Below are 22,876 nucleotides of genomic sequence, written 5' to 3' on the forward strand. Positions count from 1 at the left end.
ATAAAACATCCTGTATAATATGAAAATGACTGAGAATTAATTAACAATTATTCTTGTCTCTATACACACACACATACACACACACACTTCCTTTTTTAATTTCTTCTTGTTTTTTGTTGTTGCTCTTGTTGGGAGTTTTATAATAGTTTATGTTTGAATGATAAATATTTTTTCATAAGTGGTTGTTTATCCTCGGAAACGTGAGTAAGGAGGTGGACATGGTAAAGAAGGAAGCTAGTATATATGATAGATGTCACCAGAGCCATGAACTTTTCTGCAAAATTATTTTTGAAAACAGCTTGGAAATGTAAATTTAAGATAAAGATACTGAGTCAGTAGGGAATTAGCATCTGTCCAAGGACATTTGGTGGAGAAAAGATTATACTTAAGTATTGAGCATTCTCTGTTCAGTCCACTGAGATTAAGCATGAGCCATAACTTCAGACTGCTCCATAATCTTCCAAAGTATTCAGGTGTTTGCAAAATTAACCTCTCAAAATATTGCAAATGGAAATGGCCTGTTGAACTCCATTAATTGATTAAATTCTACATGCATTAGAGCAGCACATGTTTGACTGCCAATAAAAAGGACTTGAAGGAAGTGGTTTGTTGGAGATGAGAAGGCAAAAATAGAAGGGATGCAAATATCTTATTGGAACCATACAAAACTTATAGTGCTGATCTCTGTGCAAAAGTTCTAAGATCAAATAATATTTGAGCCTTAGGTACTTGATTAGAATGCTAGTGAGAACAGTTTTGGTAATAACAGCCTTGAGTGCATTTTACTTTTGTAATTTTATTTTGTTTTATTTTAGTTCAGCAAATGCTTATGGAGCACATTACATGTGCCAAGCACCAGTCTACAACACAGAGTCCCCAGATCAACCCTGTGCTGATGCAGTATTACTAGGCTCATTTTACAGATGGGGAAACAGAATCAAATAGCAAAGTTGGGATCTGAACTCAGGTAGACTGGCTGTGGAATTCATGTTCCTATCCACGGTGTGACATGGATTCTTTACATTGACTTTAGATTCTCACTCGGAAAATACAGGTTATGAACTAATATGGTGAAATCTGAAGAAGTTAAAACAACATTCTCACAGTTTAGCCATCTGAAATTGAAGTAAGGGCTAGTATCGTAAAGCAGGTAATCACCTTCTCTACGCACAGGTGCTTAATTTTAAAGTCTTAAACACACTCTATCTCATTTGATTCACAAAATTCTCAAAAGGGATTTGCCCTAATTTTACCATATTTTTAAAAAAATAATCAAGGCTTAGAAAAGCTAAGTAACTTCAACAGTTCCTACAACTAGTAGGTACCACAGTCAGAAGCCTTTGCCAGTATCCTGATGTCAATTCTCATACTTTTCCTGGAAACCCCAGGAATTCTCAGAAGTCAAGTAATGATTCTTAAAGAAAGAGAAGCAATGGGGATTATAACCAATTTCCTCAGCCTCATTTATACATCTGAACAGAAAAATTCCTGAGAAATACAGCCTTTAAATTGCAGCATGAATTTTTATTTTTCTTTATTCTGAGTAAATTTCAAAGTTATACTTCTAATACAACTTTACTCTTACATTTTAATTTCTTTCTCTGAGTTCTAGAGACAGGGATGGAGATGGAGATAGAGATAGACAGCTGAGGAGTAAATCCAGATCATGTTTTATGGGTACACACAAGCAAGCATGCAGTGCATAGGAAAGTGGTCTTTCCCAAGTGTGTCCCAGAAGACATTTGATTGACAGTTTTAACGATGGTGAGATGAGATAGCTTTTTTTTTTTTTTTTTTTTTTTTTTTAGAATACATGGATTGGCACTTAAAGATAGGTAGCACTTGGTGGCTCTGTCTCCTGGGTATGACTGTATTTTAATAAATACTTAAGTTCTATAACCCCATTCCCACTTTGCCTCCCTTCAGAATGCTTCCTAAGCAGGCACTAAGTGTAATGAAACTTAGAGAAAAAAGTAGAAGGAAGAGAAGAGTGCACACAAATAAAAGATCGAGTACTTCAGGGGTCCCCAACCCCCAGAAGTCAGGTCACACAGCAGGAGGTGAGTGGCAGGTGATGGAGCGAAGCTTCATCTGTATTTACAGCCGCTCCCCATCATTCACATTACCACCTGAGCTCCGCCTCCTGTTGGCATTATGGTGAGTTGTATAATTATTTCATTATATTTTCCAATGTAATAATAATAGAAATAAAGTGCACAACAGATGTAATGCGCTTGAATCATCCCGAAAACATCCCCACCCCACCCTGGTCCGCAGAAAACCTGTCTTCCACAATACCAGCCCCTAGTGCCAAAAAATTGGGGACTGCTGGCATATTTGGAAAGGGCATACAGCAAAAGGAAAAGCAAAAAGTCAGGAAGCAATGTGGGTGATAAGAAAACCTGGTGGACGGGGTTGGAAGAAGGGCAGGCCTGAGAGGATTCATATTACATGGCGTCAGAGAAACTGACACAGACATTCTATTCTCTTTGACTCAGTCCAGCGTTTATTGGGATGACCCACTGTAGTCAGCTTAACTCTTGGCTGAAGCTAAGGAAAGGCTTATCACCATTTGCTGTGTGAATCCATGTCTGTAATTTCTGTGACCTGAGCATTCAGGGCAAAAATTGTTTCCGTTTTTTTACCATTTCATGCATCATTTCAGAGTTGCGTAGTCACTTTGTAGAAACTGTGGGTACCAATTTTAACAAGCAGAAAAACAAGAATCGTAAAGCCTGCACTGCTTCTCTCATCTCTAAACCAGAGAGGATGGGACTAAAGTGGTGAGAACAACTAAAGTGAACAACAGTGGATCCTGTGTTTGCATAAATGTCCTACTTTAATAAGAGGCAACTGTGCATAATCCCTTCGGAGAATCGGATTGCTGGTTGGCAGGCCTCTGTAGCCAGAACACCTGTGCCGTGTACGCGCCCGATGCTCTGTGAAGGGTGCCAGCCATGGCCTTTCCACCTCACATGCTTAGCATCTGACTAAGGATGTCAGTTGCTTCTGAGGGCCAGTTGCTTACAGAAAATAACTACAGCTCTGTTGAGACTCTGTTTCTCTTTTTACTTTTCTCTCTGTACCTGACTACCCTCTTTCATACTTTGCCCTTTCTTGTACGGCTTCTAAGCCAAAGCCTGAGACATTGAACCAATTTATAAATATTAAATACAGAAGGCATAATCTACTTGTCCCCGAAACATCAAGAGAGCGGTATGGACAATAGATATTGGAGGGTACTTCATGGACATCATTTTGCTGACAGTCAAATACTCCCACGCATACTAAGGTCAGGGTCCCTGCCTGCTGTGGTTTGAAACCGTTGCCTTATCTGGTAGGGTGTTTTCTACCATTCTCCTTCTAGCCCTTTGCACATGCCTGGAAAAATGAATGAGTGGCAGAATTAACCAGTGAACTTACCAAGAACTGAATGCTAATTTATGTAAATGTGATTAGATCTGGATTTCCATTTGATTTGTAATTTACCTACTTGGATAATTCTCAGAAAATAGCTTGTTCTTAAGTATTCTTCCTTTTTCATTCCTCCCCTTCCTTCCTTTCCTTCCTTCCCTTCTTCCTCCCCCTCTTTCTTTCTTTTCTTTCTCTTTAATGTAATATAAGAAGATTAACTTTTAGGTAATAGACCTGATTCTGCCTATGAGAACAAATTTCTTATTTTTAAAGGCACATTTGGATCACTGTATCCTGATACATATCTTTTTTTTTTTTTAAATGCATTTCTTTAAAAAGAAGGAAATCCTGCCATTTGTGACAACATAGGTAAAACTGGAAGGCACTATGCTAAGTGAAATAAGCCAGAGAGAGAAAGACAAATACTTCATGGTATCACTTACATGTGGAATTAAAAAAAAAAAACCTAACCAAATACAAAAAGTTGAACTCATAGAAACAGAGAGTAGAATAGTACTTACCAGGGCCTGGGGAGTGAGGGAAATGTTGAGAGGATGGTAAAATGGTACATGCTTTCAGTTATAAGAATAAGGTCTGAGGAGCTCATGTAAAATATGGTGACTATAGTTGATAATACTGTAGTGTGTAATTGAAATTTGCTAACAGTAAAACTTAAATGTTCTAAAAAAAAAAAAAACTTAAATGTTCTCACACACACACAAAATTAATATGTGAAGTAACGAACGTGTTATTTATTAACTTGATTCTGGGAACCCTTTCACAATGTGTATGTACATCAAATCATCACATTCTATGCTTTAAATATCTTACAATTTTGTCAATTATATCTCAGTAAAGCCTTTTAAATATAAAAATAACAAAAATATGTGCATTTCCTTCCTAGTGGCAATTTACCTTCTCTTCAATGTACTGAACTTTTGGGAAAAAAAGATGATAACATCATGCTGATTCTCTGCTCTGGATCTAAACCAAAATTACATCCAGGAGAGGGACCTGCATAAGTAATTCTCCAGAAGTTCTAGAGTCTTCCAACTATAAGCCAGCCTGAGATAAGAATCCAGACAGAACAATACTCCAGATAAAACCAGCACCCACTGTTAAACATTAACTGGGTGGTGTCTGCTGGCCAATCTGCTATGCATCCCCATATCTCCTATCAAACTTATCTTTGAGCTAAGGGTGTTAGTTATTGTAAGCCAGACAGAACTGAGTATACTCCTTTCTGGAAAATTCTCAAGAGGAAAATAAAAATTCACCAGATCTGACAAATAGCTCCATTGGCATACATGATATTAGTGTAGTTTCAAGATATTCTTTGCAGGTTCTCTCAAACTGGATTTTAGAGTGCATGCAACTCAAAATATTAGTGTTAAACTAGCTAGGAATAAAATTTTCAGGCTTACATATAAAATGTATCGATGAAATTATCCCATATTTTTATGCAGAATACTTAAAATTTTTAAAAAACTAATTGTAAAGTTTGGGGCTGATCTTTAGAAGCTATAACAGGATTCATGTAATCTACACACTGCTGCATCCTCATTCCCCTTGAGAATGCCCATCTCCACCACCACTTCCACTTTTTCCTTAATTTTTCCTCCATTTTCCTTCTAATCACTTCACTGAATTTTATTTCTTATTTATTATGGTGCCATCCTTAATATCATAAGATTAGGATGAATCCAAATGAGGAAATGGTAGCAGGAAACAGCTACGCTTACTTTTCTTTTTTTTTCTTTTTTTGAAACACTGGGTCAATTATCCTTGTGAAGAGTTAGGTTTGGAAGTTAATTAGGTTTGTTACTAAAACTCAACTGATTCTGTTAATTTCACAAGAATAATTATGAAAACTTATCAGCAGCTTACACACTACCTTCAACTATCGTCCATTTAGTGGGTGTTTTTAGAGATTGGTTGTGTATGATAGAGAGCAAAAAAATTCAGATCATAAGAACTGAAACTCATAACTCTCAGTGTTGTAAATCTCCAGCTTGCCTTCTCCCTAGTGCAATGCAAGGTTTTATTTTACAGTTTTGCATATGAGATTAATGGTGGGAGATTATTTTTAATCTCTCCAGCTTCCACTTGGCATGAAAATCCTTCAAGACGCACTGGTTCAACAGACATTTCTTTAGAAACACCAGCTACCAGAACAATCATAACATATTTAACAATACGATTAGTATTATTTTGATGTTTTAAATATAAACAACAAGAAGCAAAATCTTTATTGTCTATGGCATTTTGAATTCTGGATAAAATGTGGTAAACTTGGTATCTGAAATACTAATCAGAATGTTTGCTACCCATGAAAACAGCAAGTTAGCCATGGAAATGCCTGTCTTATTAACTGTGAAAACTGAGACACAGAGGGAAAATATAATCTGTTTTAAATATACTCTAGCATACAGAGAAGAGGAATTTGGAAGGTCACAACTGGCATATCCCCTTGCTGTTTTCTAGGATGCGTTTATGTAGAATTAATACGAGATGAGGCACAGAAAGAACTAGTGAGCTGATATTCTGGTTAGGAGAGCCTGCAAGAGAGAGATTTCAAATATGCTACTTCATTTGTATTCTTTGGTGTTAAAGTAATATTTATGTAAAAAAATTTTTTTCTCCAGAAACACATACAAAAGGATTACCATTAAACTTCATCACTATGGAAGTGTGTAAAATCTTTCCCCCTTGACACTACAGCATATGTATTTCTTAAAAAGACAAAAAAATATATATATTAGCAAACCACAAACACATGTGCACACACTGGGAAAATTGGATTGCTTTTCTCAACTGAATGAATAGATGCATTTATTGACTTTCGAGTCCCTATTTGAATGTAAACATGTAAGAAGTGATCATTTTCATTAAAAACCAACAAACAAAACCTGCAGAAATGGGAGTGGGTTGAATTTAGGACCGCCAGCCAGGTCAGGTTCTGCTGCTGCTGTCAGCCTTAATTAGAGAAACCCATTCTTTCTGTCTTTCTTTGAGACCTAAAACTCCATAATGTATTCCCACCCGCTGACTGACATAGCTATCTTTCTGGTGTGAGTTATTCTACCCTATTAAGCAGAATAAAAATATTTGAGATTTTGAGATGTTATCACAATTTTGCATAACAATAAGAATGGAAGAAGGATGTTGGCGCAGAGCAATCTTTTGGGTTTTATATTTGAGCATCCATTGATAGAGAAATCGTCCCACAAAGATGTCTCCAACACTTTGAATTCCCAAAATACTCTATGAACCACTAACTTTAAGGGTGAACTGTAAAATATCTGTATAATTATTCAAGCGTCCTATTTTGTCCATGCTTTGTCTTTTAAAATATTTTTAAGCTTCTTGATGACAGAAACTTAACCTCCTCAGTGAACATCAGGAAATCTGTGTTGTAGGTGTATTTGGCAATTTCCCACTTTCCCTTTCTGCGGTCATTCACCTGTCAAGAGTTTCTTTTTCCTTTTCCTCCCTTATCAAAGTTAGGCAATCCAAGACTCTGTCCCACCATGCTTAATCCCATCTGCCATGGACAAATACTTGTTGAAGTAATTTTTTTTTTTTTTTTTTTTTTTTTGCGGTATGCGGGCCTCTCACAGTTGTGGCCTCTCCCGTTGCGGAGCACTGGCTCCGGACACGCAGGCTCAGCGGCCATGGCTCACGGGCCCAGCCGCTCCACGGCATGTGGGCTCTTCCCAGACCGGGGCATGAACCTGTGTCCCCTGCATCGGCAGGCGGACTCTCAACCACAGCGCCACCAGGGAAGCCCTTGTTGAAGTAATTTATGCAAAAGTGATAGTGGGTCCACGCATCTCCCTCCCGAAGTTGCATTTTCAGAGAGTTTGGAAAGAAATGATGCTTTAATGATAGAACAGAACAACACACACAAAGTCAGGAGAAGCAAATATTCTGAAAAACAGGTTCCAGAAACCTGAAACCTGGAATCCTTGAGCAATTAAATCTAAATCAGGCTAGGAACATTGTCCGAGTTTTGTTACAGAAGTAAATTGAGTATGTTAAGAGCACTGGAAGCGGGGAAAGTACCAGATGCGCAGTTAGAATCTAGGGTTACATTTGGTAAGATATATGTTTAACGAATCAGATTATGAATTATCTAAGTCTAGAAACGTGACTCACCTAAGCTGACACGGCTGGTGTGTGTTGGACCCAGCTGGATTCTAAGTTTCCCATTACCAATCCAGAACTTATTTTTCAAGATTCTATCTCTTGGGGCCGGTCACAGTGTTCTATCAGGTAGTAGATGCAAATATTTAGTCAATAAATATTTGTTGACTAAATGAATCATTTTCACTATCACTATTCTTATTCTACACATTGATCCGGATATGTGGATTTTTCTACACTGAGGAATATACTACATCATAGAATATCAGAGCAGACCATTTTGTCTCAGTGATTGTTTAGAAAGGAATAGATAGACAGATAGTTTTTTAAACAGAGAACACTCCCTACCCCAAAATAAATTTTACACACAACAGGGATATATAAAACATACAAAAGTGAGCTCATACAGTTTTGTTTTGTTTTGTTTTGCTTTATGTGTGCAGGACACATAGTTTCTTCTATTAGTAAATCCTACAGAACCTGTAACTGTTAGAAAGCCATTCATTGTTTTGGCTCAATCAACCCCATTTACAAGTAAAGGGCACTAAGGCCCTGGGGCAACTTACCTAAATCCTCACAGGAATTTCTAAAGCTGGGGTAGGAACTCATTTCTCCAGATTTTGACCTTTCTGCTGTATTACACTGCTTGTTTACATACCTCTGAATTTAGCTCTTTCCTTGTATTTCTGTTTGTTTGTTTACTTGCTCGCTTTTGGATTGTTTAGGTGTTTTCGTGTTCTAACACTGACAAGCTACAATAGTATACTTCCTCATTTAGTACTTTTACCAGTCTTTATTACTATCCCTAAAATCTGGTTTATGCTATTACTGACAAACTTTCGGCCAAATGTATAGCAAAATAAATTCACCAAATTTAGTCGATTTGATCAAAAGTTCAAACTAATGTGGTCTGATACATCACAACAAACCGTGGAGTTACACTGAGTTTTGAAGATAACAATCCTATAAAAAGCAACTTACTTAAAATGTTCTAGGCTTGGTTTCGTTGTTTCATAAGATTGAAGTTAGTAGTGATAAAGTTACTTTTTTGTAATTAATTAAAAGCTATAATAAGTTGGTGGCTTTCTAATGCAGGATTCACTAATAATGAAGGAAATAAAAGGACCTCACATATCTAAAGTGAATTTTAAAGAAAGAAAATAGTGGAAAACATGGAATTTTTAAAAAACTACACTAGTAATTAAGACAACATAAAGGTCTGGTCTGTTTTTGTTAAGAAACAACAACAACAAAAAACCCCACACTTTTTAATTACTAAAGGTAGCCTTCAAAAGATTTTATCTTCACATTTCCAAAATAAAGTTTTGAATTAACATCCTCTCACCTGAATGAATTCAAACTTGACATTCAATGTTCACATTTTGGAGGTAGCTGTGAAACTTCAAAGCCCTAAGCACAGCATTACTTTAAATTATTACTGTATACAATTTACCACTGGGCTTTGTTATGTTGTTGTAATCAAGAGGTTGGTTAGCTTTGTTTGGTTCTTAGAAAAGAAGTGATAGGATTCACTGCAATATAGCAACACTAATAGATATTTGAAAATTAAAAGTTCAGTTCAGAATATAATTTATCAGAAAAAAATATATAATATATATATTATATTATATATATATATGTTCTGATAAATGATGTTCTTCAGATGGCCATAATTAAAGTGATTAAGCTGGTGCCAAACTGAGTAAATTCCAGGCCTTGGACTCAGTGAGCCGATACGTAATGAGTAGATCTCAGGATTCAGAGAGGCTGCTTGGGTCTCAGCTCTGCTGGTGTGACTCTGGACTAGTTGCTGAATTCTCTGACAGTTTTCTCACTTGTTATACACTATAGTGTGCATAGTGTATACACTAGTGTAGGACACTATTACGAACTCATAGAGTCACCATGAGTGTGTGCAGTACATTCTTGATAAAATAAAGGGATTGTGATATTCATCATCACTATTTAAAAAGAATTTGATTTCCAAAATAACAACTACTACCTGTAAAATAGGCTATAAGATATTACATACTTTCACTCAGTCATTTAATTTGCATTTCAAAACAACCCACAAAGTAGTATGATACAGTTTATGTACTTTTTATGTACAGCTGACCCTTGAACAATGCAGGGGTTGGGGTGCTGACCCTCCATGCAGATGAAAATCTGCATATAACTTTACAGTGGGCCCTCTCTATGGGGGTTCCTCATCCTTAGATCCAACCAACCTCAGATCGTGTAGTACTGTAGTAAGTATTTATTAAAAAGAAATCTGCATATAAGTGGACCCATATGGTTCAAACCCATGTTGTTTAAGGGTCAACTATATTTTATTTTTACAAATTAAAGATTATTGATTCATGTAAAAAGCAAAACAAAACACTGAATCATCCATCACAGAAGACTTGCCCAAAGAGCCTTTGCTGTGTTGTTTTTGTTGTTGTCACTGGTAGAGAAAATTATTGAAAATCCAGAGAAACAGAAAAAGTTTGACCTCAATCCCACTAACATAACCACTTCTACAATTTTACTGTACTAAATTTCACCCCTTTCGCTATGCATATAGTTATTACAAAGAGTCGTCCTACTAAGGTTAGGTGATAACATTTTATTTCAATTACAGAATATAGAGACTAACAGAGGATAAGGGACTTGCTCAAGCGTACACCATTCCTTGGTGGTCCTCCGTGGTCAACTTTCTATCCATCACACCACCCTCCATCATCCTCCCAGGGCCAACGGGTAGCAAAGGCAGAGGCTCAAGGCCAAGGCTCAGGCACAATGACACACGTTAACCCAGACGGCAAGGAAGCACTCTGTTAGGATAAGTTTTTCTCCCATGCCCTAACCCACTAGACATTTCTCCAGTAAATACTGGAAAGAGATGAACTCAAATCCCACAGGCTTGGAAATGCAGCGAATCCCTCAGTGCTCTTGCCCAACAGGGTGAGCAAAGCCAGTCACAGTCTAGGGCCATTATTTTCAAAGGAAGCATCACATGGAGTCTGACCAGCAGTCACCGAGGCAACATGTTTTAAAAGGCCACTGCTGTGAAAAGGGGATATGAGAGCAGAAACATTTTGATTCTCATGGAAAATAGCTCAGTAAACATTCCATCCTATTTCACAGCAAATATGTTCCACCCACTTGCACACAACCCTTGTCTGCTCTCCTCCGGAGCTTTTAAAAAATTGAATAAAAATAAAAGAAAACAACAAATAGCTTCTTTCCTCCTTCTCTCTCTCCCTTCTTTCCTCCCTCCTTCCCTCCCTCTCTCTCTCTCTCTCTTTCCTTCTTTTGAAATTTCCATATGGCTAGGGTTTCTTTTAATATTTCTAGCCCCATTAAACCCAGTGATATTTAACGGAAAAACAGCCACTCCCATTGCTGGAAAAGGTAAAACTCAATTCACTATTAATGCTTTCAAGACACCAGGAAAAAAAATCAAGGTTATTACTAGAAAGTCAGACAAGTCCCTTTGTATTCAGTCCAACAGCTGTTTGACATGAATGGAGGCCAAGTAAGGAAAGTTCAGGTAAATATCCCAATTTAGTAGCGTTATCCAGGGATCAAAAAGGGGTTATGTGCTTTTGGGAGGAGGGTGTTACATGTACCCTTAAAAGGCAATTTTTAATGTAAAAAGTAAAGCTCCTCGTTTTATAAATCTTTAACATATTTTAGACACGGAAAAAAATGTGACCATTTTATGCTTGCATTACACTGGAGAATGCATGGCTAAATTAAGAGCCTTGCTCAGGATCCTGACTGGCCAGGGAACCCATCAAAACCAGGGGCCTGACCCCTTTACCCCCGCCTTCCCACCCCTGTGAGTCCACTTGCTGAAATTCTATGTCACTAAATAATATGTTTACCAGGACAGGGATTTCATGTTGATTTCAGAGATTATCCATAGCTATTTACCCTTCTGTATTCAAAAATCATCCAATCGGCCTATTTAAGAATCGGATTTCGAAGATGCAAGAAGCAGTGCCTCAATGTAACAACAGAGCTAATCCTCTCCCACCTCAATAAATAAAATTTTAGACAACTAAAGCAATCATTATCTGGAAAAGTCTTGTTTCTGGCAGAAGAAAAAAAATAATCAATTTAATTATACGAGATGTGTCTCACGCTCTAATTGTTGTTAAGTATAGTCCTTTATCGACAGTCTCCCTGGATCTCAGTTTATGAGCTTTTACATTACTCAGATAACTTGCTGAGGAGAAAAAGAATCCATCATGTTACTTAAAAGAACTGAAGCAGCATTGTGCCCCAGTCATTATGCCCCTTGACTGCGCTCATAATGATGAATGCATCATTTTTCTTGCATGAAACTTTGGTAACAAATAGCACAGCCAAGTCTTTTCCAGCACTGTTATTCTGTTTTAGAAAACACTGACATTTTCTTAAACAGACATAATTTACAATTTTAAGGAGCACAACAGTGCCTTGGTGTTTGAGGGCCAGAAAGCAAACAACACTTCTTTCAGTTCTATTTTTTTTAAAGGGAATCTCGTGCTTAGTGAGTTCACTCTAGCTTAAGGCCAGCGAGATAGAGCAGAGGGAGAACAGAGCACCCCTGCAGCACATGAAGGTCATGACTAACTGGTCATGTTACAGTCAGGGTCAGAGCAAGACAGAGCGTGAGGAATGAGAGGAGACGGGGGGAGCAGAGCACAAGAGTCAGAGAGAAAGGCATCTCAGTGGTGCCATTCCCTTGCGGGGACAGAAGTGGCCCAAGATTCCTTTCTACCAGCCCTGGGAGGAAAGCAGCAGCCTCGCAGTTGCTCCTGCACTTCAGAACTCTCTAGCAGGCTCTTCTGTAAATTTCACACAAGGGGTCCCTCGCCAGCGTCAGTGTGCCTGGACCAATATCTGGAGCAATGTTCGATTTCCAGCGGGGTCAGCTCAGCCCACGCAGATAAATGGAAATCTGTGCAGGATGCTGAAGGTCTGTTGTTGGGAGGAGACCTTAGAAGCTAAGGTTATGTGTAAAGATTAAAACTCCCAAGGTGTTATTTCTAAAACAGTTGATGTATTTCATTGCCTGCAGTGAAGCTTCTTTTCCTGTATTTCCTAATCATCCTTTATTAAATTGCTGTGTTTCATGGCTGGAGAAAATGTCTGTGAAGGCATAGTGTGTGCTTGTGAGTGTCCCTTGCAAACAAACATATGATCTATCTGTGCTGGAGTACTATATACGTGTACATATCTGTGTGTATATATGTATATATGCAGATGTGTACACACATACATCTCATATATCTCTTTTCCCTATGAAGACATTGTTGCTTTTTTTTCTTGAGGTACATGTGCTATCTAGCTTAAGACACCACAAACGAAAAGAAGTTCGGAATCCAGAATGATGTTACCCATGTGTGGTATGAGGCCATTCTTCTGTTCTACAGACATCTATTAAGCTCCTACTATGTTCCAGGCTTATCCTAAAAACTGACTACACAGACTCAACCCCTTTTCATCAAGTCACTCACAGCAATTTGAACACATTAGACCCACAAACACAATTGTAAACCAGTATATGAATTCAACCGAAATGTGGAGGGGAACAGGCACAGCAGCAGAACTAAGGAGGGAGTGATTACTTCTAATGGGCAAGAGTTAACGAAGAATTCCCCTCGCAAGGATCTATTTTGGGTTTCAAAAGATGGGGACGGGAAAGTTTACTAGGCAGAGAAGGGAAAGAAAAAAACTCTAGGCAGAAAGATAGGCAAATGCAAAGACACAGACTAAGGTGATCCTTTGTCTATCCTTCAGGTAGAATATAAAAGGGCAAGGCATCCAGGGGTGGAAAATCAGGTAAGATAGGTAGACAGGAAATAACATGCCATGATATGCCCAGTCCTACAAGGTAAGCAGCTTGTCTTTTATCCTAGAAAGCACTACCCAAGTGTCTTTGTGGAAACTAGTATTATAGATATTTAGTAGGTAAAACTTGAAAAGGAATTCCATGATTAAATACATTAAGAAAATTCTGAACTGAACAAGTTTCTTCACTATAGGATTCTTCAGAACCATTACAGCTCTGAATTATGAAAGCATATGGAGTCTCCAAAAGGGGTTTCAGGATATCAGTGTTTTAAGGATTTATTCAGCCACTTATTTCTCTATGATTGTCTGTCCTTTAGGAAATGCTGATATAAATGCTGGATAGGCAGTGAAATGTTTTAAACAGCAAAGCAAAGGAGAGATACTCTGGTGACAATGTGAACAGGACTAGGCCTGGCAGCAAGGGAACTAATTAAGAGGTTATTAGTGATCAAGAATAAGATCCTCATCTAAGGCAGAGGGAACGGAGAGAGGAAGCATAGAATCGTTTCAGGAAATAACAGGTTGTCAAAATCATCTGTACCCAGTGACTGAGTTGCAACTTAGAAAACCATAATATGTCCCAAATATATCCTGAAGATCAGTGATAAAATTAACTCACTGTTAGTTTGTGCTTTGTCAACTTTTCTCCTGGAAAAATCGGATTCGGGGCCAAGAAAGCCTATCTCACATTGTTACTGAGTCCAAGCCCATATTGCTCTCCACATGACAGCTCAATAAATTGAGAGATGGGTTGTTGGGGTAAGGAACTTTAGTCAGAAAGCCAGCAGACTGAGAAGGGGGTGGACTAGTGTCCCAAAGAACCATCTTACTGGAGTTAGAATTCAAGCTTCTTTTATACTAAAAGGGGAAGGGGTGTGGCTGGTTGTCACAAACTTCTTGGCGCAGGAATCCTTTGATCCTGCAGCTGTCCACATAGGTCTGTCTGGTGACAATGTTCCTATAAACCTCCAACAAGACAATCGTTATTTTCTGTTCTGCAAATTTTTATCTCTATGTGAATGGAAAAGTGTTACACCTTTAAAGGTCAGAACCTTGACAATGGGCTATCATGTATATTTCAGGCTATAGGCAACATTCTTTTACAAAAGGTGCAAAGCCAGCAAGACTAAGCACAGGGGACAGAGCACAAGGGTTAGAGCTAAAGGAAATGATCCAATATGGAGTCAGGTTTGTTCTTCTCTGTTACATTATTCTCCCAAAAGTAGAGTATGAAAGGGGATGGAAGGGGAATGAACATCATTTCCAATCCCAGTGGAGAAACCACTGAGCCCAGACAAAGAGAAGAATCTTTGGGCTGGTGGTGTCGACTGAGTCCAAAGAACAGGTCACCAAACCAGAGAGGTTAGCTGAGACGCCTGCTAGTGCAAATACGGAGTCACCAGAAGTCACCAAATCCAGAGTGGAATGGATTAGGACACGGAGAGGTGGGAGAGCTCACTGGAAAACCAGGAGTACCTGAGTTGGGTAACAAAAGAGGCAAAGGAGAGACCAGGCCCACTTCTCTGCAGCCAGAGGTGAAGAGCAGGAAAAGGATTTCCTGTTTCCTGTGCATCGTCCCTGAAAAAAGGTGAATCTGCTGTCAGTCCACGTAACTTCCAAATACCTTCCGATATCACGAATATAGATAAAATTTCTCAAATTGCCAAGGACAAGAAGAGGCTCTGGAGTGTGAATTTGAGAGAGGCTGTGGGGAGAGAGGTGGAAAAGCAAAACCTAATAACAGATTTTAGGAATGCCCATAAAATGAACCCAAGCAAGGGACGCTTCCTCTCGCAGACACTGCTCACCACATCAACCTTTTTATTTCTGTTTTTACCCCAAAATACAGCCTAAAACATTTCAGAAATCTTGCAAGACAGTCTGATATTTAGAAATGTATGGCTCCTTTTCTTTTTTTTTTTTTTCTGATTTGCAGGGTTATGGGAACCTTCAGACACATGTTGCAGGCTCATCTGAACCAAGTGTCGGTCAAAAACCCCAGTCTCGAAGGCATATGGCATACATCAAGTATCTAGCTCTTTTCTTCACGGATTTCTACTGTCTTCCTGCTGCCTAGATGGGTCTGTTTCATCTGAGGGCCTTGTGGATCCAGAAGAGGCATCTCACTTGCCCTTCCTCACTCTGGGTCTATCTTTTTGCCTGTTAAGATTATGGAGAATTGGAATTTAAATGAGAATTTTAAAAGTGGCTGAAGCTGGTCAGAGCTAGAGTTGTTCATGGGAATGTCAGCCCTGAATAAGAGACCGATCAAAGCCGCAGTTAGTGTTCCACAGGAGCTTTTGAAAACTATTCGGAATAAAACAAGTAGAGAAAAAATTCACCTCGTGCCATACTGTAGGCTGCTGCTTAAACAAACATCAAGGCAAAACCGTCAGGCTTTCACTTAGCCCGGATACTGGGCCAAGAGCCGCAGCTTCTTTGAATATATGTACTATTTTTATCCTTTCCTTCCCACAAGGAATTGAGGTCGCCAACCAAAAAGTTACACCTGATCTTCTCAGTTTCCTTTGAAGATGCTTGCTTGCCCAACTTATGCTGCTGTCATCTATAGAAGCTGCATTGAAAAGCAGTCTGGGATGAGGAGAGCAGGTTTAGGAAGGAGTTAAACTAGGAGAAAATGTTTCATGATTGAGTTTGGTCGTCACCCATGAAGGGAACACAACAATAGAATGAAGGTGTAAGGGAGATATTAAACCAAGAGCCACTGTGACTGGGGACTCTGCCCCTTTGCTTCTATTGGTCAAGTGTTTGCAAAAGGTTTTCTTCACCACAATAACCTGGGAAATCTTTTAGTAACCTGGATATTAGAGAATCCAAAAAGGCTATAGGAGGTGTTCCTTCTCAATGCCTTCCAGATTAAATGTAGACTATAAAACCCAATGCATTCTGTTCTGCTGTAATGCAAGTTTGGGTAACTAAAATTAGTAACTAGTTCTGTAATGCAGTTCTGTAACTAGAATGATGTCGGTGAAATGCAGAAGTCAGCTTGGTTTATATGTGATTCCTGCCCTCCCCAACCCCAGGCAGAGATGGGTGCAAAACAGTAGAACAGAATTATAACCTTCAGGAGGAAAGGAAAAAAAAAACAAACATCAGTTCAGCTGTTGCAGTTTCAGCAGGAGCCTATTCAGCTGTGTTTGAAGGAATCTGAAAGGCAAGGCCAGTCTTTTGGGCTCATACCTCAAGCTGCCTTGGACTGCCCACCCCTCTTGCCCACCTTATTGTCAGCTCTAGCATCTCAGACCTTTCCACACCCATTAATGCTGCTCTCATTGCAGTGTTGCCGTATTTCTTCTGTAATGTCTTTTGCTTATTTTAATACCCACAGTGGCAGCTTTCAGAAATGCAGAGCTTCCGCCTGGGCCATCTAAATTAACTACCCAGGTATAAATCATTATTTTGTATTTTTAGTGCTTTGATTACAAAGATGCACTGGATGGGTCTGTTTCCTTGAACTCTATTCTTTTAATACGTAATTTTTTAGGAACACATATGGCGTTATGGAAGAACACTTATTAAAGAAGGCTTGTATAAGATGCTGGAGGGGGTATGGAGAAAAGGGAACCCCCCTACACTGTTGGTGGGTATATACATTGGTGCAGCCACTATGGAAAACAGTATGGCAGTTCCTTAAAAAAACTAAAAATAGATTTGCCATATGATCCTGCAATTCCACTCCTGGGCATATATCCAGACAAAACTATAACTTGAAAAGATACATGCAACCCTATGTTCATAGCAGCACTATTTATGGAAACAACCTAAATATCCATCAACAGATGAATGGATAAAGAAGATACACAATGGAGTATTACTCAGCTGTAAAAAAGAATGAAATAGTGACATTTGCAGCAATATGGATGGGCCTAGAGATTGTCATACTAAGCGAAGAAGGCCAGAAAGAGGAAGACAATTACCATATGATATCACTTATATGTGGTATCTAAAATACAACACAAATAAACATATCTACGAAACAGAAAGAGACTCATAGATATAGAGAACAGACGTGTGGTTGCCAAGGGGGCAGGTAGGGGAGGGAAGGATTGGGAGTTTGGGACTAGCAGATGCAAACTATTATATATAGGATGGATAAACAACAAGGTCCTACTATATAGCACAGTGAACTATAGTCAATATTCTGTAGAAACCATAGTGGAAAAGAATATGAAAAAGAATACATATATGTATAACTGAATCACTTTGCTGTACAGCAGAAATTAACATTATAAATCAACTATACTTCAATAAAATTTTTTAATAAGAAGGCTTGTATAAGAAAACTGCTCATTTCTCATCATCACCTTTACATTCATTGTCATTAAAATATTCAGTAACCATAAATTTAGAATGTTTGCTATGTCAGCTACTATGCTAAGCATTTTACTTATATTATTTCGTTTAATCCTTAGATGTCAACCTCACAAAGGAATCAGAAATCTGAAGGAATTTCTTCAAGATCACTCTGCTTGATAAACGGTAAAGCCAGGATTCAGAGTAGGACAGGGGACTATGCTATAAATTATCCACAGGGAACAGTATCAATTTTGGATGTGGATAAAGGGTAAAAGTCATGATAAAACAAATTCTGAACCTGGAAGATAACTTTTATTGCTACTCAAAATGTGATCTGCGGGCTTCCCTGGTGGCGCAGTGGTTGACAGTCCGCCTGTCGATGCAGGGGACACGGGTTCGTGCCCCGGTCCGGGAAGATCCCACATGCCGTGGAGCGGCTGGGCCCGTGAGCCATGGCCACTGAGCCTGCACATCCGTAGCCTGTGCTCCTCAACGGGAAAGGCCACAGCAGGGAGAGGCCCGCATACCGCACAAAAGAAACCAAAAAACAAAATGTGATCTGCCTACTGGCAGCATCAGCTTCATCTCAGAATCTGCTAAAAATGCAAATTCTCAGGTTGCACCCAGACCTATTGATAATTTTATTATCTTGTTCAGTTCTTAATCTGAAGCTTGGAAACATGAGAGGACATGCAATTGTTTACGGGAGTTGTGAATCTAAAAGAGCAGCAGGCATTGTCTGTAGAATAAATATATGTCTTGAGAATTTAATTTTTATGAAAGTGTAAAAATACCTTTAAGCCATTTTAGTACATATTTATATCAAAATAATTCTGGATCCAAACAAATGTTTTTCTATTGCTCTATATACTTTCTCATGTAACAGATACAAAAGTTTTAGTATGTGAAGACCCATGGAATTTTTTTTTAGTTGAAAAGGATCTTTAGAGTTAAAAAGATAAGAAAAAAAATGAATATATTGCAAACTCCCACCTGATGCTGGAATTTCCTTTCCACTATCCTTGTTAAGTGGTCACTTAACTTGTGTTTGAGGATTGCTATTGAAAAGAGCCATCTTTCTCATCAGGCAGTTCATTTTTTTAGAAGATCTAATTTTTTAAAGTTCTTTCAATATTGAGTTTAATCATTCCTCATTAAACTAATTTCAGCCTCTAGAGCCAAAGAAAATTAGGAGCCCAATCTCATATCATGTCCTCAAATATTTAAAGACATAACATGTCTTCTCTGGCCTAAACATTATAATTAGCTCCTTCAACTATTATTCATTCAACATAATTTCCAGATCCTACGCTTTTGCTCCTTTAAAATACAGTACCCAAAAGACAGCTCAATACTCGAAATGGAATCTTTGCCAATACAGATAAAGCTGTTTTCTTCCTTGTTTGAGATAATAACATGCCTCTGAGGGCAAACTATGTTATCATTCTGGGTGTTACTTTTAAACTTAAAATCAACCATATATGCAGATCTTTTTACTTTAACTGCTCTAAGCCAGATCCTCAACATCGTCCCACTTGGTTTGATTTTTTTAAACTTAATCTTAGGACTTCTACGTTTGTCCCTGTATTTATGTGGGTCTATTATTTCGAAACTGAAATATTCATTCAATTTTGATCCTGTCCCCATTTATTAGCCTTCTCTAAACTTCTTGTTCCGTGAAAAAGAAAAATATAAATGAAATGACTTCCTACTGATGCATTTTTGTTAAACCCTGCAAGTGACTGACTATCCTCTCAACACCCACATACAAGTTGTCTAAGTAGTCCATTCTAGAATGTGTCAGGAGTCAAACAGAAGATTACCAGCCGTAATGGCCTATCCTCAGGTCCTTACCATTTAGAGGCCAGGATTCTGGCACTGTACCAGTTCTTCATAACTTCTCAGAGATTATGAGTAATAGCTCTACGAAAATATCTGGAAATTATTTCAGTATCCTGGAATAATCTAAGCCTGAAGACAGGAACACATTTAAAGCAAATAGATGTTCCTTAAGTATCTCTCATATCTATCTTTGGATCCAATTCCCTTTTTACCATCTTTGTTAGACCCGTTTTCAATTTGAAGACCATTCTTTTGTGAAGACACAAGAAAATCACTGTAAACTCTGTTTTTATAGTGTCATTTGTTAGTATTATATAACATTCCCTTTGCTTACATTCTCTTTGCTCTAAATATACATTACAGAGTGCTTTTAGTTTTCCTTAAAATTTTTGTACATTCCTTGGCTTTTTCCTTCCTGACATTATTCACGCTGCTCTGTGCCATGTCTCCTTATCCATCCCTGGCCATGGGCCCCCTTTTGTATATATCATCTCATTCCTAAATAATCTCTTCATCCAACTAAACTAAGATTATTATTTGGGGAGAAGGGTATTTCAGACTTAAAAATCAACCAAATATCCCAGATCTTTTCACTTTAATTGCTATAAGGATGAATCTTCACCGTCTTCCCACAGGCACTTTAAGTCAACATATCCAAATGGAAGCAATTATCTTTTTCTCCATCACGATTTATTGTCTTGCAATTCTTATCCTGGTTAACGGTACCACAATGTAACTGGTCACCCAAGGCGGAAACCAGGAGTAATTCCTTGACTCATTCTTCCCCTGGTGTTCTACATTCGACCACTCAGCAAATTCTTCCAGTTAATCCCTTAATATTTCTCTCAAATACATCTATTCCCCTCTAATTTCCCTGCCACTGAGTTAGTTCAAGTCTATAGCACCTATCTTCCTGAAATGTTGCGATCATCTCCTTGGTGATGTATCCAATTCCAGATTAATTCCCCTGTAAACTCTCCCTCCATGGTCAATATAATAATAATATTCCTAACATACATATTGGATATGGATGGTATCTACACTGCTCAGAATCCATAAATGGCATCTCATTGCATACAGGATAAAATCCAAGTTGAATTATATCTTTGCCTTGAATCTCCACCCACCTGACATCTCGGCAAAAATGTCCTTCTCCTTCTTCAAAATTTAGGTAAATTCCCCCCTACTCTCTTAATTCTTTTTTTATGATCCATCAAGACTTAATATGCTACTCCTTCCTTTGGTCCATCAGTGGACCATGGAGATGCATCTATTATACTATTTATTATTAAACTGTATAGTACCTATGTGTTTGCACTACCAACTTCTGGCACATGCTATGGAATCATAGAAGGTAGAATCATGGCTTATTCATATCTGAATCCACTCCCTATATACATATACCAGTGTGGTAGGCAGAATAAACTCCCCCCACAAAAGATATCTACACCCTAATCCCCAAAACCTGCGACTATGTGGCAAAAAGGAATTACAGTTGCTAATCATCTGACTTTAAGAAAAGGGAGATTATCCTGGATATTCTGGTAGGCACACAGTTGTCACAAGGGTCCTTAAAAATGGAAGAGAGAGGCAGAAAAAACGGTCAGAGTGATGCAGTGTGAGAAGGACTCAGCCTGGAAGATGGAAGAAGGGGCAACAAGTCAGTCTAGGAATACAGGTGGATTCTAGAAGCTGGAGAAGGCAAGGACGTGGATTTTCTCCTGTAGCCTCCAGAAAGAAACACGGCCCTGCTGACAATTTGATTTTAGCCAGTGAGACCTGTGTTGGACTTCTGACTTCCCAAAATATAAGATAATAAGTTTGTGTTGTCTTAAGTCACTGGGTTTGGGTAATTTGTTACAGCAGCCACAGGAAATTAACACAAGTAGCACTTGCCACAGAGTCAGAGTTTGAGATATGTTTATGGAGTGAATGCATGTCTTCTTCAAACTCTCAGCTCATTAAACCTAATCACTGTAGAGTGTAGAGTTAGGGATCTTCTCAGATTTCAAGAATAGTCTGATGTTTGCCCCAAAGGAGACATATATCCCAAAGATACCACTGCTTTTCCAGGCCCTGTTCCTTCTGGACAAATGAGAAGCGGCCCCCAGATTTCTGGGATGTCCTTGATGTGTGTCATTCCTCAAGGTACCACTTTAATTGCTGGCTACTTGGATCCTCTACAGTGGCAGAGAATGGCAAACCGTTCTTGACTAAAATTTGCTTTCTTTCCCTCCATAAGGACTTTATAAGAAAATACAATCAGCTTAAAACAAATACCCTACATCTCCTCAAGCTGGAGCTTCTTCTCCTAGTTGAAGTGGATCCGGTAGAGTTTTAAATATATCTTCCTTTATTTGTCTTCCCACCATGACCCATGGGGATCTGAAACAAGGATAATATGGCCAATCCAATGGGACTTGCCATGTGGTCCACAAGAAAGAAAGACTTGCCATGTGGGAAGATGTTCCCTTGTTTATGTTCTCATTCTTGTTCACTGCTATACAGAGAAAAATAGTCTGCGAGAATGAAGATAGGCAAGAAGAAAAGGAAACGGCTGAATGTGTCTAGTCACTTATCTGAGACCCTCAGTTCCCCCAGAATCTGTGGTACATGTATGGCTCCGACTACTAACCCTCCCCAGCCTCAATTTTGTGACTAGCCCAGGATCGTGTATCCACATCTCCTATTTTGCTTAAATTATTTAAAATTGTGTTTATGATTCTTGCAACCGAAAGAGTCCTGGCTAATATAGCTGTCAATATATAAGTCAGGGTAATTAAAAAAAAAATCCAAGTTATTCACAAAACCTGGGTCACAATACCCAGAGAGAGGCTGGAGGTGAAACCACTCCCTACAATGGTGAAATAGCGTGACCTCTATCTAAGCAAGGACTATTTTGTTGATTGTTGGATGGCCTGGAAGGTCTTCAAAGAAAGCTCATGAATGCCTTTCATTGCTGCAGGTCACACAATTAGCCTTCCCTGGCCTACAGCGTTGGTTCTCAAAGTATGGGCTCTGGACCAGCAGTATCATCTGGAAACATATTAGCAACAGACATTCTCAGGCGCCACCCTAGACCTATTTTAGCAGAAATTCTGAGATTTAACAAGTCCTCCAGGTGATTCTAATGCATTCTAAAGTTTGGGACCCACTATCCTACAGGCAAACCAGATCACTGATTTTTTTGTTGTTAGTTGGTTGGCTTGCAGTATTTTTTACATTTAGTTTTGTTTGAAATACTGATATGTGATATAGGATGAATTCATGAAATATTAACCCCCTTATTGCAGAGCTGTTAAATCTCTACCTAGCAGCCCAGTGAAGT

Source organism: Phocoena sinus, chromosome 11, assembly GCF_008692025.1.
Source record: "Phocoena sinus isolate mPhoSin1 chromosome 11, mPhoSin1.pri, whole genome shotgun sequence".
Lineage (NCBI taxonomy): Eukaryota > Metazoa > Chordata > Mammalia > Artiodactyla > Phocoenidae > Phocoena > Phocoena sinus.